The following is a 5,559-nucleotide window of genomic DNA, read 5'->3' on the forward strand; positions in this document are numbered from 1 at the left end:
TGAGCCCGCTGTCACCCGGCGCCGGGGCGGGCGCCTCCCTCCGGCTCTGTCCTTTGCTCTGTGCCCGCAGTTCTGCGAGCTCCCCTGGTCAGCTGACCGACCTCCGCGCCCTGGTACCTACCGGGGGAACTATTTTGGGGAGTGTGTGCCCAGGGTGCGGCGGGGAGGAAGGGCGCAGCGCCGCCTGGCAAGGCTTTGTGTTGCCCAGGCGAGAGCAGGGTAATCAAACTGAGACTTTTGAGGGCAGCTAGCTCTGTGCCAGGCTCTCGAGCTTTCGAGGTAGGTGTAAGGATCTTTTTGTTAAATGAATGGTTCCCCGTGTAACTCCGCCCGGAGCTGGGAGCTGCCTGCCAGTCCTTCCAGAATTCCGTGGTGGGATGGAGTGGATGGTACTTTTGGCATCGCCAGTCCACTCCCTCTCCCCAGGATCGAATTACCCATCAGTGGGCATTGCTGGTTAATTACCCGAGTTCGTCAAGAAAACGTTCGCCCTCGGAGATCTGCCTCGTCGGAAATAAGCCCCGCCCTCCTCTCAGAACTAACTGCCACTACTCTTCTCTCCTCTGAGACAACAGTGTTAGCAGTTTGCTTTTCAAATTTATTACTTCAACATGGCCTGTGATCTGGAAAAGGGAAGGATTAAATATCCAGAAAAGAGCTGGTGCCTAATAGACTTCTGACTAAACCCAGAAGGAAATTATTCAGTGTTTTATGGGATATTTTGTGGTCACTTTTTTTTTATTTTTGAATTGAAATTGGAAAAAATTTTAAAGACCCCCACTTGGCCCGGTTTTAATTTCTGTTGGTGTAATTAAATAGTGAATTCTGATTTAAGAATAAAAGCCAATAATTTTAGCGGAAGGTTACATCTGTTAGAACTGCCGATATTGAATAGATGTATTTTTAAATACACGGTTTTAAAAAAATTGTTCATTATGGGAAAATGAAAGTGAACCGTTGTAATGATCTGTGTATTTTGTTACTGCTATATAAGCCATACCTGAGAAAATTAATCTTGCCATTTAAAAGTAAACTCTAGGGGATTTGGGGAGGGAGATGGCTCTATTTATAATCCTCAGCTGCATATACATCGTCTAATATTATGCATGATTTGTTTTTTAATGCTAACACGGCTGGTAATTAGCTGTATGATTATACTTGTATATTTCATTAGGACTTGGGCTGATGTCATTGTGAATTATTCAGCCATATTAAAACAATTTTCAATTGAGATAATGACACGCCTCAAAATTATGCAAATGCAGGCTGCATTGTGCAAAATAATTATGACAAATGTAAAGCAGGTAGAAAGTTTCCCAATGCAGATCGGTTTTCCACCCGGGTGATGTCATTTTCCCCCTGGCCTAAGTTAGTCATTCATTAGCAGAATAGCAGCAGCAGCAGCCGCCTCTGGAGGAGAGCCTACAGAAACCAGCACTTACTGCTGGCACCGAGAGGGGGCAACAGGGCCCTCTCATTAAGAAATTTGCTTTGTTTTCACTTACTCCATTAACTTGTTTATATACAGTGAAATGATTTTTATTATGGATTTTGAATAGTTTTGAATGATGCATTTGCCATTTGCAATGTATAACTGAAAGAGAAAGGTTTCTTGGTGATGTGCATTGTTACTTGGAGAGAATGTTCAGCACATTTAATCAGCCAGTACAGTTTATTTTAAGTAACCAAATGGAGGTTAATAATTTCCTGATTGAGCTGACATCAGCATCCATTTCGAAAGGACAGCCAGGACTCAGTATGCTTTTTTGGCTTAAGAGAACCAGTCTGTCTTTTTATGATTTCTTGAAGTGTAAATACGTCAGTTCTAAAAGCAGGAAAATTGTCATTGTGCAGAGATGACAAATAGCATCCCTGTGTGCTTTGCTGTGATCGACAAAGGGCTTTTCTGACGGCTATTTTCTCACTGACCTTTGTAATAGTTGTATGAGGCTGGATAGGCAGGATTGTGTTTGCCCATTTTACAGATGTAGACAAAAGCTTGCGGAGTTTATATGGTTTGTCAAAGGTTGCCGGGCTAGAAACTAGGCCTTTTTAAGCATTAGGGCTGGTTTATTTTTCCACTGAAACCAGAGCTTGAGTACATCAGATTATGTTCTAGAAGTGCGTACTAATGTGAACAATTTCTTAAACATTTTAAACTATGACTGGTTAATCAGCTTTGCCAAAGGTTATCAGATGTTTAGGTGGCAGAACCATTTTTATTCTATAAAGTTCAGCTAATTCTAGCCAGTGGTCTATAACAAGAACAGTTACATTTTAATAACACTATTAATAACCATTAATACTTTATTATTGGTTTTAATAATTATGATAATGAGTTGCATGCTTATACACATTGCTGCCTTCATTTACTTCCAGAAAGAGTCACATCTTGATTCTGCAACTTACTATTTATATGATTACTGAATAATCATAAAGACTCTGAGCCTCAGTTTTTTCAGCAACAAAATGGGAGCAATAATAAGGTTGACTGTGGATTGTTGTATGAAGAGGCATTGTATTGGCAAAAGTACTATATACACTGTAAATTCCTTAAATAAATAGAAAAGAGTTATGATTATGGGGACTTTTATTCTAGATATTCTTAATTTATAAACAATAAACCTAATAATATTTATGTCTATGTGGAGTTTCCTGGGCCTAATCATGTTTTAAATGATCATGAAAGTGAATAGCAAGGCCATATGCAAGAGTGAAGTGTCTTCAGTAATTACCCACAATTGCCACATTCAGCCAGTAGCTCTTCAGAGGAGGAAAATGGCAAAGTAGGCGGGTAATTGGTTCTGTTACTGGGTATAACTTCTGATTACATTCATTTTCAAATTGCCAAGTGCTTGATCTATTGGCAATATACCCTCTTAAAATAGGTGGATGTGCAAGCATGGATTTCAGCCTGATAGTCCATGGCTGAATTCTGCAAGGTTTGATGGTAATCTGCAACAGTGAGTGTACATGAGTAAACTAATGATGTCTGGGAGTCAAGATCAAGCACATCTGGGCATTATAGATTCTGGCACACAGGCAGGATTTCTAAAAGTGGTTTGATTCTCAGCCTCACCATGGGTTAAAAACAGTTTAAAATGCATACTCTGGAACCAGCTATTGAAATTAACTCAAAGCCCTGGCCAAGTAACTCAGTTGGTTAGAGCATCATCCCCATATGCCAAGGTTGTGGGTTCGATCCCCCATCAGGGTACGTACAAGGATCAACCAATGGATCCATAAATAAGTAGGACAAATTGATCTCTCTCTCTCACTCTCTCTCTCTCTCTCTCTTCCTCTCTTTCTCTCCCATCCTCTCTCCAACTAAATTAAAAAATTAAAAAAAAAATTTACTCAATTAGAATCTCTGGAATTGGGGTCCAGGATTCTGCTTTTTAAATAGTTTCACTCTAGCTGTGTGATCTTGGGCAAATTTTAAACTTCCTGTGCCTCAGTTTTCTCTTCTATAAAATGGGAATATAGTACCTACTTCTTAGGATTATTTGAAAGATTTAAACAAGTTAATACATGTAAAGTGCTTACAATGGAGGTTGGCACATAGTAGATTTTTCAATAATGTCATTATTATTTTCATTAACATTAGTGTTATTGTTGTCATTGAAGTTTGAAATCACTACCACAGACCCTCCTAAAGAAAACTTTTCTCTGAAAGGATGGCATCTAGGTTAGTTTGCTAGAATATGTAGCTAATTCAGATCCCCCCAAATCAGGTTGGCTTTCACCTATATGGTGGGTTTAGTTGTGTTACCAAAATAAAAGGCTCCATAAGGATTTACATTTTAGTACTGATGAATGCTGACAACTGGATAGGCAGGATTTTAAAAAATATTGACTGATGGTATCACAACTGGGGTAGGCAGACATCTCTGAAATCTAGGAGGTGCTGGATTGGCCTTGCTCTAAATGTGAATGGTCATTCAGTCTCTGGTCTGTATCCATGTGGCTGAGTTTTAGAAATTTCTGAGCCTCTTTAGTGACCTCATTAGTCTTGGACATTTTCTTTAATTTGTCTGAGCCTCAGTTTCTTCGTCTGGAAAATGAATTCAATGATCTCTACTTTGCTGAAAGAATCTTATATAATAAAAGGGCAATATGCAAATTGACCCTAAGGCAGAACGACTGGTGGCTATGACACACACTGACCACCAAGGAGCAGACGCTCAACGCAGGAGCTGCCCCCTGGTGGTCAGTGCGCTCCCACAGGGGGAGCTCTGCTCAGCCACAGCCGGGTTGATGGCTGCAAGTGCAGCAGCGGTGGCGGGAGCCTCTCTCGCCTCCTCCCCAGCCTCCACAGCGCTAAGGATGTCTGACTGTGGCTTAGGCCCTAAGCCACAGTCAGACATCCCCCAAGGGCTCCCAGGCTGCCAGAGGGATGTCTGACTGCCAGCTTAGGCCCTATCCCCCAGGTGAGTGGGCCTAAGTCAGCAGGTGGACATGCCCAAGGGGTCCCAGGCTGCAAGAGGGCACAGGCCTGGCTAAGGCTCCACCCCCCCACACCCAGTGCACGAATTTTCATGCACCGGGCCTCTAGTTAGAAATAATAATGAAAGGAGCCTGGCAACATAGTACTTCCACAGGATAGCTCAGCAAATTATAGATGGAGCTATAATAGTTATTATTTACTTTCAGTAGTGATTTTAAGAGAAGGAATATATTTACTCTCTGACAGACAGAGTCTTTAGTACTAGGGTGAGAACTAATGAGTTATATGTAGAGAATTTATTGGATAGTGACACACATTAGCAGACTAATAATGCCTGAGGGTCAAATCTGGTCCACTCTCTGTTTTTGTAAATAAAGTTTTATTGGAACATAGTCAGACTCATTTGTTTATGTATTGTTTATAGCTGCTCTCAGACTACAGAGGCAGAGTTGAGTAGTTGTGACAGTGACCATATGGCCCACGCAGTGGAAAATATTTACTATTTGGTCCCTTACAGAAAAAGTTTGCTGACCTATGGGGTTCATCCAAAATAAGGAATGTGACTGTGTACCTATTTCTCTTTCCTACTTGAGTTTGAAGCAAGATCCAGTAATTTAAGAAATACTATGAAGATCCTACCTCTAGCTAATATTGGTATCATCTATCTTGAGTTAATAAAAAACTACTTGTTGAATGCTCAGTGCTCTCCAAGTACAGAGACAGATGCAAAACAAAATAAGTTCATCAATCTCGATGGAGAGATAAGTTTTTTTAAATGTAAAAGCAATATAAGATGCTGTATCACACGTCGGTGAATTATGCTGATAATACCACCAGTATGCATCCAAAGGAAGACTCACTATCTGCATGATTTTGGAAAAATAATGTATTTAGCTCCTCAGATGTGGTTGAAGACCTAGTATGTGCTGGGCTACAGGATATAGAGATAAAGGAGAATGTCCCCAGCCCTCAAAGAGCTCATAGCCTAGCCCCATGGATGATAGTGGTCACAGAAAAGCTGCCGGACTCTTTGTGTTCCCTAGTTAAAGTGGGAGATTAACTAAAGTCACTATTGTAGCCTTTCAAGGTCTTTCCAGAAACTCAGGAGGGAT

At 40.9% G+C, this 5,559-nt stretch overlaps 1 protein-coding gene across 1 annotated transcript in view; it reads left to right on the forward strand.

Moving 5' to 3' along the window:
• ARID5B (AT-rich interaction domain 5B) overlaps positions 1–5,559 on the forward strand; it is a 178,292-nt gene that overhangs the window by 2,187 nt on the left and 170,546 nt on the right. The window lies entirely within an intron of this gene.

This window comes from Myotis davidii, unplaced genomic scaffold (genome assembly GCF_000327345.1).
Source record: "Myotis davidii unplaced genomic scaffold, ASM32734v1 scaffold655, whole genome shotgun sequence".
Lineage (NCBI taxonomy): Eukaryota > Metazoa > Chordata > Mammalia > Chiroptera > Vespertilionidae > Myotis > Myotis davidii.